The following is a 17,088-nucleotide window of genomic DNA, read 5'->3' on the forward strand; positions in this document are numbered from 1 at the left end:
ATAGTAGCTTTAAATGAAAGATCCTTACTTAGTCAAGCTTACTGAAATGATCTTCCCATCTGGTTTCATTGCAAAAGCCATCGATGCTTACGTTACCAATCGGTGTGTTTGTGCATCCTCTGGTTGGTTTTGAACGCTGTTGATAAATAACAAGTTCTTGCCAAGTAAGTAAAGTCTTTGCAGCTTACATAATTAAAATAATACTTGCTGTATTTCTTGCTTTCGGTTTATTTTCTTCGGGTTATCTCTAAACGCTTAATAATGGCAATACATTCATTCTGCCATTTGGAGGAGCCTGTGCCACAGAATAATGATCTGAAGAGAGCTGATGTGTTTGCAAGGAAGAGTCCTCATTTGTGCAATAGCGTTGATGCAGCTAAGAGGTGCCTTGCCAAGTTCAGGTAAGTGTTTTCTCTTTGCTATTTTAAAATGTAGGTCTGCTGGCGTTCCATTAAAATTAGCATACGTGCATTGCCATGTCAGAGCCTGTCAGCCTTCATGTTGGTCATTTGACACGAGGTATCCTGAAATGAAAAGGCATGTGCTGTAGCATGTATGCCTACGAGATGTGTAGAGGGAAGTTTTTTGTCTTGAAAATTATTTTGGGATAATTCCTGATCTCTGGAGCGGTTTGTGAGGATGGAGATTGTGGTGATTATAATGACACAATTCCCTTTTGCTAAGTGTTCTTTTTCAGAGTTGGGCTTCTTTATATTTGGGATTAATTATTTTGCAGAGCCACGAACAGTTGTGGTTATGATGTAAGTGTTAATAATTAGTTAAAATGGATCCTTACATTTTGACGTGGTAACATTGGCTCAGGATATAATTTTACATTGTGGGTGTTGTCTATTTGTTTGTTTTTTCTAGCCATCCAATTATTTTAATAACATAATAACGACTTCACAGTAGAAGCTGCTTTACAGCCATTCTCTTTATGGGAAATGTTGGCAGTGTAGCTCCAGTAAATGTGCTAGCAGTAGAATAACAAAATAATCATAAATACATATTTAAGTATATACTTGAATTTATTTTCTTGTGCTCTTACTGCAAGCTGCAGAGGTTTAGCTGGCTATAGGCTTGGTCTTCCAACCATTAGTCAAACAAGAGAGAATTTGCAAAGAAAACCAAGCCATGTTTATCAGTAAGACACAGTACAGTTTGTCAGGCTTGTCAGTGGTGCACACAAATACAGACCATTTTCATGACACTTTTCTGCTTTAATGCTTTTTACTGGATCCCTTGCATTGGTAAAAATGTTTTATATATGTATATCTATAAATATATACACAATACCATTTGTCTTGCTAAAAGTCCACAGAACGAGAAGTACTAATATATTTTTTTCATTTACTACTATCATTTATTTTGGGTCCAGAAACAGAAGCTTCTGTTCGGTGTTTTTTTATGCACATATTTGATTGTGCTTATCAGCATCGTCCTGGGACAGTGCTTCTTCCTCAGAACTTCAGTGACATAAAAAAGGGCAGTGCTTTTAATGTAAGCCTTTGCTTTAGTCTCCTCAAACTTACAGCGTGAAGATACTGTTTTAAGTAAGTGGAACGGATAATTAAACACCAGAATCTAGTTAAGAAATGCATTTGAACTCTTGGTAGGGTACTCCAGCTGTGGTCAAAACCAGTGAAAATTAGGTTGTTTCAGTAAAGTTCTAAAAAGTTGAAATGCATTTCAGTGGAATCATCACAAGGAAAAAAAAAGAATCATTTTGGAGACTGTTCCTAAAATGTATGATTGTGCTCTGTAACATGAATGAATTGAACTATGTATCATTTTCAAAATACTTTTCTTGTGTAAATGGCACAGAATTATAAGAAATGGGGGAATGATGCATCTGTCTTTCAGTTTTTATATATGCAAAGAGCAATATTCTTAAGCTGATTAGGTTTTTGTATAGGTGAGAATAGATGCTGGCTGTGCGTGAAGCTGAACTGCTATTGAGCACAGCATTGCAGAAAACAAAGGTGGGCCAAAAGTAAAGCCTAAGCCAAGTTCAGTGTTATTGTGTAATGATGCTTATGATGTCTAAAATGCAGATATTGAGAGAAATAAGTATGTTTTTCCCCTAAATCACTGAACGGGGCTATTATTCTTTGCACAGCCTCCCATACTTGGATGGAACTGTTTTTTCTTCAAAGAGCAAACAGAATGCTGCATCTAAGGAATCAGAAGGTAAGGCACTTGAGATTTTTATTTCAAGAAGCAGTTAAAAGTAATTTCAGTGACTTGTAATGAATGCAAATATACAGAAATACTTGATTTATTATGCTTTGTGAAGTCTTAAATGGTTTATATCAGTTCCTGCCTGTTGGTTTTTATTACATGGGTGGAATTTCTGAAAGTATCCAGCTCTGCTTTCTAAATGTGTTTTCAGTGAAATCAGTGAGCTGACCTGAGTGGGAATAAAGGGTGGTTTATCTTTAGTGAGACAAAGTTAAGTCATCACTAAGTAATTTTGAAATCCCATCCTTGAAATGCTGGGGCTTTGACATTCAGTGGGATGAGAATCTCAGAACAGACTGACTACTGTGGACTCTCAGGCTGCAGCTCAGGTAAATAACTTCTTTGGAGGAGGATCTGAAGGCTTTCTTCTTGTCTGAACTGTGATCATTAGGAAGCAAAGGGTGCAACTTAAACTGTAAAGGTTTTCTTCTTACATTCAAAATAGATATGCTTATACCGGTGAGAGGTCTATTAGTTCTAGTTGGAGCATTATACAATTATCTAATGATTCAAAACTACTGTTTCTAAAGACATCTTCTTTACCACCACAGAACATGAGTCTCTAGTTCCACTCACAGTGATTTTTATCTTGTTTTTCAACGCATAGCCAAGAGTAAGATTCTAGTTCTGCTACTGCAATTTCCATTTTGCAAAGATAGAGATGTCTTGGTAATGCATGCGTAACTTAGAAATAATAGCTTCTCTATTGGAATAAGTGTTAGGGGCTGTGTTCAGATCATGGAATTAACTTGATTTGTTTCCTGCTCCTACTGGTCCCCACTTTCTCTAGGTAGCTCAGTTGTTTGAGTTCCAACAGCCCAATGTAGTTTGTAACCAGAGCCGTAAAGTTACCTGGAATTGGTGCTACTTTACTTTTATTTCCACTCTTGTAAAGTACAGTAGTGAAGCAGATGCAGCTACTGCATTAGTAGAGGCAGGGAACTTGGAGAGGAGCTGAGTGTGCCATGGTCACATGATGTGCTTTTTTAATGTTATGAAATTGTTTAAATCATTAATGGTTTGGGCATTTGTTTATTCAAGGTTTACTCAATTTCAGCTACAGACTTACTTCCTTGCTTTCTTCAAGACCAGAAAGATGCTTTAAAAGATAAGGATTTTGAAATGAAGAATAAAAAAAGGAGAATGTTTTAAGAAAAAGAGTTCATAACGGGCCAAAGAAATACACATTATCTTTTAAAAACATTTAACTCGAGTGAAGCTCCTGTATCGCAAGCCTCAAGATCAAGGTAAGAGAAGTTTCTCTGAGAAAGGGGAGAGGAAGCTAATTGTTTTCCAAAGAGAAATGGGACAAAGATATTCTACAGTATTTATACATCAGTGTGTTGGGCACAGAAAGAGCTATGCACGAGTCATATATACAGTTCTGATACTATGCTTATACTGTTAACTTAGTGTGCTAATGATAGCAAAGTCGCTGGCTGTGAGATCTGATGTGAAGCCCTGAGGTGAGATGCCCAGTGACAACAGTACTGGATACCACACAACACACTGTGAAGGTTTGTGTTCCCAACATTATGATGTTTTAAGAACAGAAAGGTGTCCTGATCGTCAGCATCCAGCTTATATACTCCCCTCTTGGATCTCACCATATTAATGCTGTCATATTGAACTGGATGGTTAAGTTTTCAGAGAAGACTGGTTTTCCTTATCTGAAGTCTGACTATGGGAGTTTCAGGGTCTTAAAAGAGGACATCTCATTCCTGGTGTGCTTGCCAAGAAGAGGTTATGAAGACTGCACAGTGTCTTGAAAAATGGACTTTGTTATCCTGCTATGGAATGGGTAATTGTATGGGTAATAGGCAGTGCAGGTTCCTGATTGCTCCACAGACCCTAAGGCTCTGTGGAGTTAGTCTGAAGTACCATGCCACTTGCAAAAATAGTTAGAGGTTGAAGCACAGCAGAAGGAAAGAACTATTGAGGAATATACTGTAGGTCAGGAAGAGGATACGTTTTCTTGGGTTACAGACCAAGTTATGGAACGCCATCTTCCAAGATAGAAACACTGTACTTGGCATCAAATGAGGACTTTGATCAGCACTCCAAGGAGGGATAGTCAGCAATATGAATATTACTGTGTGCAGCACTGTAAGTACAGCAGAAACCTGGCACTGAGACTTCAGATGCCTTGAAAGGCCTTGTGCTTCAGATGAAGACAGTCTTAAATTCATGGGCAATGTATTTCAGTTTGTAGATAGATGAAGTGCTCTGTGCTTTGGTTTGTTAAAGGCTGTGGTTGGAAGCATCTTTTTGCTAAGTTCTACCGTTATTTTCATGATTGTTGCTGGTATTTAGTTACTCTCTAGTTTGCCGGTGAAGACATTCACAATGTTTTAAGCTCTGTCTGCCCTGACACATACCTATTTGTTCCTGAACATCAAGTGAGGCTGTTCACTCCAGAGTCCGATCTGTTTCTGATACTACCTTCTCTTTCATCCTGGTTTAGAGAGCCTGTCTTTCATGGCAACTTGCTGTGGACTAACTTGTTATTGGGCCATTCAGTTCTGCAGATGTTGGTCATATTAAACAGGCACTTATCAGATAGGGAGACAAAAACATGCCTTCCTGCTTTATGCAGTTTGCCTGGTTTATGGAAACATTAGGTAAATTTTTTAGATTTGAACACTGTAACTTCAGCTTGAATAAATCACTGAATTTTTGTCCTGCAAATCTGCATTTATCTTGAATCTGTTTTGAAAGTTGTTGTAATATAAATCATAAATAAGCAAGAAAATGTGTTGTTTTATCAGGTGATTCTGGTCTTTTAACTCAGTCAGCTGTGAGATCCAATCCTTAGAGACCTAAGGGTAACGTGTATTTAAAGTAATAAACAAGACCATGCTATTTGCTCCTTGTGGAAGTAGCTAAACTTTGTTCCTTTAGAAGCAAAAGGGCTGTTTGTTTTTCATAGCACAGCCTGAATTTGCAGATGTTTAAAACAACCAAAGAAATTAGCGGTGGAAATAGTATTGTGTGGCTGAACTGAAGGGATTTTGTTGAATAACTACTGCCTGTTGTTGTCATCAGCAGGCAGAGATAAGTGGTCATTTCCAATGCTGTGGTCCGGCTGAGGAGGAGTGATTGCTTTATATGTATTTTTCAAAGCAGAGCTCACGCTTGGGATCCAGTGTTTGTCCCAGAATTAAGCAATATTGCAGCATTTTACTCCCCCCCCAAAAAAAGTTAGTTAAACATGGAAAGGTATTATGAAAAGAATAGTGGCACCTTAGTGGCATGCAGAACACTCTTGTCAGCTGAACTTGTCAGAATCTGGCAGAAATTCAAAGTGTGGTTTGTCTCTAGTAATTCCATTAACATTTCAAAGGTTGATGATGTTCTGGGAATTACACAGCAGGGATTATTTTTTATGTTGAGAATTAGTACTCTAAAGCTTTGCCTGCACTGGGAATATTGCAGCTATCTTGCAATAGGCAAATGTACTCTATTCAAGACTCTATCAGATATTTTGCTACTTTATCTATATTGGCATAATTAAAATAACAGTCTTCTCTCCGCCTAGTGTGAATAGAGCTGTATCGGTATAAAAGTATATATTGGTTGCTTGTTTCCAAATAGAAGGGAACAACCTAGGAGGGCTGGCCCAATTCCAGAGAATGTTTTTAATTATGGTGCAGTTTGCTATGCCTTTCTGAACTACATGAGTGAGACCTTATAGCAGAAGTAGATGACTTCATTCTAGTTCCTTTGCTCTTATTCGCGGAGCTCCATTAAAGGTTGTGTCCTTTAGTTTTGTGTCTTCAGTTTGTCTTTATGGCAAACTTACCTGTTACACACATGTGCTTATATTCTAGAAAGCACAGGTGATGAGTGGTTTGATGATAACAATGCGCCTTCATCTCTGAAACAACCCTACTGCTCTACCCAGTTTATACTAAAATACAGTTTAGTTTGAATGGTTAGAATTTTCCATCTGGCTGTGTGTACCAGAGCCTACAGATCATCTGCCCCTCTGAATCCTGGCTTCACTCTGTTGTTTGGTATGGAACAAAATGTTTTATGTATCCTGACCAAACTTTCACTGCTGTTTTATAGATCAGTGTCTTGTCTCACTCTTCTGGTGTGCAAATGAAGCTTGTCCAATATGTGTTACCCCAGAAAGAATTAAGATAATTGAAGTCAGAATATCTAAACTTGGATCACTTGCAAGTAAGGATGATCTGCATGCACATGTTCTGTTAAGATAATGGTAAACAGATCCAGACGATTCCTGATTTAAAGCTGCAGATGAGGGAGTAATCCTGATTCCCATATTAAAAGCAGGGGAATAATGTCAGGGAGAAGACTGAGAATGTGTGTAACCTTTCTGCTCTGAGAATGGAAGTACTGAAGAATGAATGTGAGACAGAGACAGAAACAGGAGGAGCCGAAAGCCTGAGGGACCTTTGACCATTCAGGGAGCATTCAGCAGGTTTAACTAGCTGTTCTCTGTCCTATGCTCACTGACTGTGCCACTCTCTTTCTGCCTCTTAACTTCTGCTTCATTCCCCTTTACACTGCGTGCTTTTTATTCCCCAAGTCCGTCCTGAGTGCTTTTGAAAGTTTTTTGTTTGGCTGACTTTATTTTCTTTGCTATTTTTGTTTGTTTGTTTTAATGGGGGACTTTTAACTGTCCTGTGTTTATGCGCTCTCTGACAAAACAGAACTTCAGTATTCATAAGTCTTCAAGTATGATTAATGTTCCCTTGTCCAGCTTTTTGGAAGGGATCACTTGAAGGCAAATGAGCACCCTTAATGAGATGAGATGATGTGTATGAGATTTAACAGGATAAGGCAAGTTTTGCTCCTACAGACTTTCTGTAGATGAACTGGAGACTTAAAAGAGCAGATGCTGAAACATCTTTACGTCCTTCTGTTCAGAAGAAAAGTGGTGTAACTTTCTTTTGTTACAGCCCTACATACTGTGTACGATGAGCATTTCGGAAGGGATGTTATTTACACTATGTTTGCACTGTATGTCCAGTTGTTGACAAATGTTTTGGTTTGTTTTCCCCATTTCACAGCTCTTAAATTTGCTTTCTAGAAACCATTTTGGTAGGTGTAGGTTGTCTGAAATCTGTTCTGAGGCTTCACTGCAAAGCGAGCATGGCACTAATGATGGATGTGAGCGGACATCTTAAGGGTAACTGGATATGGCATCTTCAGAAACAGTGTCGTTTTGGTAAGAATCTGCATACAAATTATGACATAATTTGTGACGGTTTTCTGCAGTGTGTGTTTAAATCTGTCTGAAAATGTGTCCAGTCGCTTAATGGAAATGTTTCTTCTGTGGTGTGATAAGCTGGAGGATTGCTCTGTGTTGTGCACCAGTCTGAAAATGTACACAGTTTTACTAAGCAGTGACTTCTTGCATGTGGAAACTAAGTTTTTAGATGAATGAGGGTTTTTTAAAGTATTAATTAGCGGCTATTTATGGCTCTCTGCTTCTGAGCCTATTTCTGACTATTTACAACTGGATATTTTTGAACTGTCATTAAACAAACAACACAAATACTTTTTATTATACATAGACTAAATGTTATAATTGACCTCCATTGGCATGTTTTACCACAACGCGTGCAACTGTTCTAGCAGGCAGTGTAAGAAACAACCCAATTGTGTGGAAGATAGACAACATTTATGATTTTTTTTTGCACATTAATCATAGCTGGAGGCTTTTAATCCTTGTGTGGATTAAAGAGAAGTATAACAGTAGCACGTTAAATTACTGTACTAGTACTACTTTGCTGGAAGCTTTGCACAGTTTAAATAGTGTACACAATTAAAGAGCTTAAGTAGGAAAACACCAGTGGAAATTTTACTGTAACCAGAGTCCAGTATCATAAAAGTGTTTCCTTTTAACTTTAGTCTTTAAAATAGCTCAGGCCGGCAACTCCTCAAGCAAAAATTCTTATTTCCACTGAAGCCAGTTGTGCTCTTAGCTGTGTATACACTGAGTCTTGAAAGTCACAAACAATCTGTGCCTATTTTTCTTCCTGCTCTTTGAATCCCACTGGTGGCTGTTGCTGCAATGGACCTGTTCCGATAACAGCTAGCAGTTCTTAAGATGGCTCTTAAAGACATTTTGAGGTCCTGGGTACGTATGCATTGTGCTATACAGCAACCAAACTTATTTTAGTCTCAGAGCTGAGGTAACTTTTAGCACCGTGCTGCTTGTCAGTGGAAATTTTGGTTTTCTGGACGTGAGAAGCTCTTAGTTTTAACGTGCCATTCTGAAAACTATGATTGTTTCTGAGTTGGTCCGTAGGAAGATTAGTTATTAATTGAACTGACAGTGTTAATGTCTGAGAGTGGTAACAGCGTTTGGTCTGCTGTGTGTCTGTCAGGGCCATTAGCCTCCAGCTCAAGTGCATTGTACTAACAAGGGTACCTCGTATGGGCACCCAAGGAGAGGTGCAAAACTGCAGTGTGTATTGATAGGATAGGAGCACCAGCTTGGTTGATGGAATCTACTTGCACCATGCTCATTTACACTGCATAATCTAAAAGATACCCAGGGCAGCATTCATTAAAACAGAGTATATTCACTTAGATATAGTGAAAGAAGGAGTATGGAGGATGCCTGGTAGCTGGGTTCCGTAGAGGAGTGTGGACAGGGAGATGATTCTCCAGAGGTCTAACAGAAGTGCATATGTTAAAACCACTCTAATCTCTTCAGAAAATGTCTTAATGTGAGCCGTCTTCTCATTTGAAATTGATTTGGTGTAAGAGCAGCTAACAGTAATATCTGTCTATGTAAGATCCCTTTCTACACCACTCAGCTTCTCATTTTTACTTTCTAGGTGGGTGGAAGAGATAATCCAGCCTGCCAAGTGCTATGCACTCATTCCAGTGCCAAAATACAAAACACACACCAACAGCTTTAATGTAAGGGGCATACTAGGTTCCTCCAGCTGCACTGAACGAACGTGCATGCTAGGTGGATGAATATAAGCTTAGCTATCTGCTTTGATTGACTTACAGGTAGTTTTTTAATCATTTTGCTATGATTCTATCGGCTATTGTAGTAATATGGGATGAAGAAGTTAGGCTGCTCACCAATTTGTTTTGCCAGGCTGATCCTCCACTCAGATTCATTTTATGGCAAGTGTTTGGTTACTTATTTGGGCTGTTTGTATTTAAAGCAGATTCTGGGTGAGGGAAGGAGGGGTGCATCCCTCAAATTCTGAAGGATGAAATCGATTAAGAAAAACCTCCTTTGCAGTATCCATACAGAGGTATGCAACTGTAGTTGCAGTAGTTGCAAAAATGAAGGTTGGGACACTACCTGTCTCTTTCTGCTCATCTTTTCTAAGGTGACTGGTACGGAATGGTATTCCTTCAAATCAGTTACAACAAGTGATTGACTTGTAAAAGAGCTGATTGGCATTTAGTGCTTAACTTCTCCGTTCCTAAATCATTTAGTGATAATAACTTCATTTGTGACACTCCACTTCCACTAGTAGGTGGAAGCTCGAGGGGGAAAATGTTATAGTTCTTTCACAATTCATTAGTTTGTGGATGTTTCTGTTATGTTGTTTCCACACAGAATGACTCATAGCTAAATGAACGCAGCAGCCTAAAGGCGTGCCCTCACTGCTGCGGCCCACAGTGAAACTCGATGCCATTATATATGAAAAGAGGATGCTCATACGCATTTGAATCCTTGAGAAATTACATGCACATTGGACATATGTGCTATCAAACACTTCCTCAACGTATTTTATTTCAAAAGTTTACTCTGATTGCTCTTTTTCACACAATTAATTTAGCGAGTTGTTGGCAGCATCTTGGCAACATCTGTCTTGTGAGGCTAAGTTAGAGCTGAGAAACTGTGTCTTTGTTTTGTAAAGCAGTACGGTTTCAGTGTATTCATTTCTGAACTATTTGAGAAGAGATTATGGAAGTACTTGCATTGCCACATTGTTTTTGTAACGATTTAGACAGAATCAGGAGTGTTTCTGTCAAGCTGATAGCATGAAAACACTAATTATAGTGAACCAGTTGCTCTCTGGTTATCCTGGCTTTCCTCACATTGCAGGTTGCTTACCAATTCAGTCTTCCCTTGTTTAACAAAAATGTCAAAAAAGAAGCAACCTTACCTATTGACATCACACATCGTCATTTATGTTACAGAAGTTTTGTATTGGAACTCTGCACAAAGCAGGTCTAAAACTGCTCTGGGGTTCCTGTCCTACATTCCTTACACCTCCCTTACCCTGCATTCCGGTACCTCGATTGCAAAATGCAGACGCTGAGAGTATTAAAACGCTTACTTTTGTTGTTGTTGTTTTGAATCTTCAGGTGGTGATGGTGTGCTGTTTTGTGTGTGTGTGCGTGTGTTGGTTGGTTGTTTCTCCAGGTGTTAAGGAGCAGTGTTAACTAAAAGCCGCCATTGTTTGTATATTGAAAATACATACATAGATAGCTCCATGTCTGTTCTCTGGGTGACAGAGCTATGGGTTTGATAATACTGAGACAGATTATAGAGTAAATACATTATGAGTGAGGTACCTTTAATTTATCAGTCCTATTCAACTAGGCTTGCTATGTGCCAAAGCAAACAGACATGTTTATATTAAAGAGTTGTCTTACCATAAGATGCTTCTCACAGCTGTACACCATGTCAGCTTTTCTGTGGATGTCCATGTTTGTTATCAGGAGGAGATGTCTGTGCCTAACTGATTCTGCTGACGCAGATCTGATCTGCATCCCTCTTCTGGTTTGTGGTGCAAGGCTGTAATGTGTTAATGAAAACTACACGCAGCTATCAACAAAAGCCACCACAGCTTCCATGGGATATACTGGAAGACAATAAAAGCTGCAATGTCAATCCTGTTTCAAATTCCAGCCCCCCGAGCCAAGTCATCCTGGGTCACTTAAGGATGTCTCACTAGGAGAGTATAGGAGGAATAAAGCTGTAACAGAATGCTGCTGTTTGATCTTCAAGTAGCGTTGAAGCATAGGCAGGAGAGTAATGAAAATACATCAGATGAAAATAAAATACATCAGAAATTGCCACTTGGGCAGTTCAGCAGAGGACAGTGTTGCTGCCATCGTATCAGGCCCCATTCAGCTTTCAGTAAACATAAGTAGCAGCAGGATACCAGAAACGGGTGTGCTGTTGTGTTCCATCCACATCTGTGAGCATGAACCCAGGCTGCTCTGCCTGGAGTGCTCTCAGTTTGTGGATCTCTAGTTTGTTGAGATCCCTCCTCCTTTGTCAGCAGAGGTCCTGGAGCCTTGCTGCAGCCTGGGCCCTTTTAGCCTGTTCCCTTTCCACCTGTTTCATAGATGCATTTTTTGTCTGTACTGCATGCTGAAGATGCAGAGCTCTGTGCTTACATTGGAAAGCTGTGATGTGAGACTGTGAGTGGGCTGTGTAGACGTGCAGACAGGTTCATGTCAGGTGCTGAATGTTCTGACCTCCTCCTTTCTGTGCTGAACCATTAAGCCCTTTTATCCTGGGCAGCACTTCACCCAAGGCTGTATACTGTGCTACCATTCACCCAGCATACATGTGCATGTTCAGGTGGCCTCGGTTTCCTCTCACTTGCATCAAAACCAGAGACAAATATTGATTTGGGCCAGCCAGCAGAACAGCACTGCAGTAGCCTGTTCAGCCATCAACCTGTTGGACCAAGAGCTGGCTGTGGGTTTGAGCTGTGCTTGCGCATAGGATGCACTCATGTTAACGCAACAGGTACAGTGCCAGATATTCTTGTTTAAGAATACACCTTTGCTGATGGTAAAATAACTCCTGCTTGATGCCTCCATGCTACCTACATGCACTGCAAAGTAAAGTGGGTGCTCTGTGCTGATGCTTCTGCAGTGCATCCTGATGGAATCCTCTTAGATCAGTAGTTAAAACAAGCTGTTAAGAGTTCTGGTCATTAAACTGGAATTAATGTGAAGTGGGAGCTGATTGATATCCTGACACTTGGTTTCCGTAGCACCTGTCTCAAAGTAATGGCTGCTTATACTGTACATTAATCATGAAACAGAAGTTCAGAAATGCCTCATTCCATCCAAATCTTTTATAATGAAGTAAATAGCTTTCATAGTATTGGAATCAGTGGAGTATATTTTGAAATATTCAGTACGTATTTCTAAGCTGCATCTAGAAAAGCAAAATGTCCCTTTTATTTTAGAAAGGGGCTGCAAATTGCCAATGAGGTCTATCATTGAAATGATCACAGGCAAAAACTGTTAATTTGGCAACCATTGGTTTGCAAACCAGAGCAAATTAATGGGGGTTAAGCGTTATGTTCTGATTTCCTGCTGTTGAATGGTCTGCTTTCGGAACACAGATGAAAGGGATGTTGCCTTTTGGATTCACAAATGATATCCTGCTTTCCTACAACCTGTTGCCTTTCTTTTATGCCTGGCAGCTTTCCTGTCAGTGTGTAAGGTCATCTCGAACCCACAGCTTCACTACACAGAGCCAGTTTAGCTGTTCACATTTCTCAGTTTCTGTCACACACGTACCAGCTTCATTTTTTCTCTCCAAGAAAGAGTTCCCAGGCTGTCTTTCAGGTTCACTTTTCTATCTTTGTTACTGTCTTCTCAAGTCTTCATTTGTTCCCTTTATTGCACTGTGGATTGCTTCAGCCATTTATTGTTGTCCTATTTACCTGACCCAGCCTCTTATTAAACCATGAAGTCTTATCCCCGCTTTGGCATTGCTAGAGACTTCTTTGTATAACCCTGCATGTTTACTGTGTCCAGTTTTGGGCACCTCAGCACAAGAAAGACATGGAGGTACTGGAGCAGGTCCAGAGAAGGGCAACGAGGCTCGTGAAGGGCTTGGAGAATCAGCCCTATGAGGAGAGGCTAAGGAAGCTGGGGCTGCTTAGTCTGAGGAAGAGGAGGCTGAGGGGAGACCTTATTGCCGTCTTCCAGTACCTGAAAGGTTCTTACAGTGAGAGTGGGGCAGGTCTCTTCTCACTACTGACTTGTGACAGGACGAGGGGAAATGGCCTCAAGTTGCGCCAGGGCAAGTTTAGGTTGGATATTAGAAAGAACTTCTTTACAGAAAGGGTGGTTAGGTACTGGAATGGGCTCCCCAAGGAGGTGGTTGAATCGCCATCCCTGGATGTGTTTAAGAGCCGTTTGGATGTGGTACTCAGGGATATGATTTAGCAGAGGTTTGAGGCTGCGGTTGGACTTGATGATCTTCAAGGTCTTTTCCAACCTGAGTAATTCTATGATTCTATGATTCTATGTTCCACCCTGGTCACTTCTTTAACATTTCTTCCCTTCACCTTCACAGACAATGTGGAAGAAGTCTCACCGAGCTAATAATAACATTTAGTGCAAACTATAAGAAAACTCTGATATTGTGAATAAGAAATTAATAATGGAAGACTTGCTATTCCTTTTCTTAAAGTTGTTTTTTTTAACACAGGAATTGTCACACTGCTGTAAGCCATGGTACAGCTGTCCATTTCTTGGTAACTACATCCCATTTTGTCAGTTGATGTTAATTCCAAAGACGGTTTGTCCAGATTTCTTTATGTGGAAACTTGTTTAGTCTGACTGTCGTTAATAGGGACATTTGATTTATATTAATAACTTTCAATCTCCTTGATAATTAACATGGATAAATTACAGATGTGATGTGATTCTGGTCAGCTCTGAATTTTCCTCACCTCAAAAGCTTCTTGTATTGTAAGATAGCAAGCATAGCAGCATCTGATAGGACCTCACTGGAGGTTTTGTTTCTTGATGATGTCTACTCGTAACACCCTTGAATTTAAACGGCCCAGTTTGTCCCAGTGCTTACCAGTGTTCACCTTTGATCTCATATCACTTTTCACGTATCCTTTTGGAGAGGGGGAGACGTACTGCATGTGGGTTTTTTTCTGGTAAAGTCACAGGATTGATTGCTATAATGCAGAGATTTGTATCAGAAGTGTTAAGATCGATGTGAATGCAGTGGGGATAGAAATGTGTGTGCAAGCATAAAGAAAAACCAAAATAAAGGGTTAAACAAATGCCACAGACTGATAATGAAGGGCATGGTTTCCAGGACACCGTTCTCAGCAGTATCTGTGTGCCACGGCACCGATCATTTGCCAGCAGAAGTCCTTGTGTCCCTAACATCAGGAGGAGGCAACAAGGCTGTAGTGTAACTTGTGTGCTGTTCTTTTTCTGGATAGGAAGAGGGACTGCAGATGTACATTTCAGACCTATATTCCAAACAAGGAGAACTATCTTAGTGGGCAGCAACCTGGCCTATGACTTGTGGTAAGCAAGATGCTGAGGCAAAAACTATCCTGTCATAGTTGATGATTCCTAAAGGATCTGCTCAAAAATCTAGCTTGTTACTGCTAGCAAGGAACAATTCTTTGTTGTGTGTGGTGAAGCCTCAGTAGCTGACAGCCCTTATTTTCCACACAAGTTATCCTGGACACACCATTTGAGTTCACAAGATGATAAGAGAGTATGAGACTGAGTGTGAACTCAACTTTGGGATTTTGTAGGTAACTGTTGCCTTTCTCTAGCCTAATACACTGAGTTTGACATCGCTAAGTTTCCTTCACTTGCATTGTTAATTTGAAACCCCATAAAAACAGATTTTCTCTTGCTTTTTTTTCCCGTTTTAATATGAGTTTGTTATCTATCATTGTTCCAATTTGATTTGGCATTTTTGTGTCCCTTTAGTTCACTTTAGTTAGATTGTTTTCCTTTATTCCAAGTAGCCTAAATAGCTGCAACTTAATTACAATACTACTAACGCGTGCCACTTTCTAGATGATTGATGCCATAACAGAAGAACAAAACCATTATTATGAGACACTTTGAAGTTAACTCTTTGACACTAATAAAAATGATTATAATGAAAATGATCACATAAACCAGTATTTTAATGTGTTTCTTCTCTTCTGTTACTGTCTGCGTCTGAGGGGTGATTTTGTTTGCTTGCTTAGGGAGAATACTTCTCTTACTCTGGGCTTTGGAAGAACTTTCCTGTTACCTGAATGAATAGATCCAGAGCAAGAACTAGATGATCAGCATTCTTAATTATTCCATTCAGGTGATTTTGTGCATGATGCTTGGTGTGCTTTTTGCTGGTTGTTTGTACTTGAATTTGATTTCCAAAGTTGTCTGGAAGACTCCTGTTTTGCTGTAGTATCTTACTGAACTGCGTTGTTTCTTCATGATGTTTTTGTTTTTTTCCCAGTACAAAACATGTTTTTTTTGGAGAATGAGAGCACATAAGGTGCACCTGAGGATTTGCTTCCTTATTTTGGTTTTTAGGACCTTCTTTCTGTAAGTGGAATCTCATTTTTAATAAGGCATATTTAAAGCCTGGTAAGTTTAAGAGGGGAAAAGCACGTTTTGTGGGACATGAACTCTTTGCATATGCAAAGGGTCTCCTTACATTTCTTAACTTTGAGACCTGTATTTTACCATTCTCTCATCAGTTGTTTCGGAAGATTGCTTACACCATCTGTGTTTCACATGACAAGAGTTTCCATGCTCTGTTCCAGCAAACCCCTTTTCTCTGCCAAAAGTTCTGCACACACATCCTGGATCCATGTATACCTTCCCATATTTTCCCATCTCCCGTGTTTCATTCTCTCTTCTCTTTCACTGTTTTGAATTGTACTGGGGATTTGCCCATCATTCAGAGTAATGAGAAAGTCAACCGGTGCCAGCTGTGAACATATTCCAGCTCTTTGTGGTAGCATTAAGAAATTAAGAAAATCACAAAGCTGATGCATGACTGTGCATTTTCTACATGGCTTGTATGCTTACCTTTATGATAAACAATACCTGAGCATATAATTAAGACAATGTTGTTTAGTACTGTAAGATTGGTTTTGTATTATTGTGAAATAAATGAATGTTAATTGGGCATGGATGTTCCAGTGGTGCTAGGCCCTACACCAACTTGGGTTGAAAAGAATATCTACGTTCCTAAAAGTTTGCAGCGTAAACATAATAGAACTGAAAGTAGGATAGACACAGATGAGAAGGGAAATATTAGAAGTTGAGGGCATCCTCTTTGTGTACGTAAATCAAGAGGCTGATCTCCACAGGCTTTCTCCAGTTTATTTAAATAGACTGTAAACAGACTTCCTTCGAGGACAGTTTGGAACACATGAGGCATTCCTTCATCAAAATTGATTTCAACAGGAGTCTTTCCATTTACTGTATAGGAAGATCTGTCTCCCACATCTGATATTTGTCTAGATACTTAAAATTAGGTGGGGTGTACATGCCTTCTTGCCAAATACTGCTTGTAGGCAGTAGTGTGACTGCTTGTTTGGAGGCAGCGGGGAAGGTACTTCATAGGCATCTTAGTAAATTTCAGAGAGGGCGGTGAAGAAAAGCTATCAAATACATTTTCAGGTATTTAAGGGAGTTTCCCTAAAGTGTAAGGTGTAAAGTAGGAAAAAGCATAAAAGGTCTGTTTGAAAATATAACGTGGGTGATAGAGGTGCTGGAATTTAGACTCGTAACACTGGCTGGCAGATGGGAGATACGAAGGGAAGAGGTACAAGAACTTTCTCCAAATCTTTTTTATTCTTTCTTTTTTTCCAATAAAAATTGTGATGGTTTTGGAAAGTGTTTTAGACAAACAAGGCATAAGCAGTTTAAATTGTGTAATCTAATGATCTTTTCAGCTTTATGCTTTATGAAAATTGGCCTAGCTTCAAATACAAACATACCACAGCAGACTTCCTGATGATGATTAAGGAACAATAGGTGCAGTAGTGATAAGCCAGGAAGGGCCTTGAAAATGAAGACAAATAACAGAGAAGCTGAGGAGAGCTGTGGAGGCACTGACATGACTTGTTCTCCGAGTGATTGACTTGGAAA

At 39.6% G+C, this 17,088-nt stretch overlaps 1 long non-coding RNA gene across 4 annotated transcripts in view; it reads left to right on the top strand.

Annotated features, from left to right (window-relative positions):
* The window catches only part of LOC140265568 (uncharacterized), a 14,724-nt gene extending 9,725 nt beyond the window's left edge, over nucleotides 1-4,999 (top strand). The window contains exons 3-7 of one of the 4 annotated variants that reach the window (XR_011906283.1): nucleotides 292-401; nucleotides 1,916-1,982; nucleotides 2,120-2,190; nucleotides 3,283-3,488; nucleotides 3,655-4,999. This is a non-coding gene — a long non-coding RNA (uncharacterized lncRNA). Of the gene's footprint in view, nucleotides 1-291; nucleotides 402-1,915; nucleotides 1,983-2,119; nucleotides 2,191-3,282 lie in introns of all 4 variants that reach the window. The other 3 variants (XR_011906282.1, XR_011906284.1, XR_011906285.1) reach the window with 3 other exon arrangements.
* The last annotated feature ends 12,089 nt before the right edge of the window (nucleotides 5,000-17,088 follow it).

Source organism: Excalfactoria chinensis, chromosome 1 (genome assembly GCF_039878825.1).
Source record: "Excalfactoria chinensis isolate bCotChi1 chromosome 1, bCotChi1.hap2, whole genome shotgun sequence".
Classification (NCBI taxonomy): Eukaryota; Metazoa; Chordata; class Aves; order Galliformes; family Phasianidae; genus Excalfactoria; species Excalfactoria chinensis.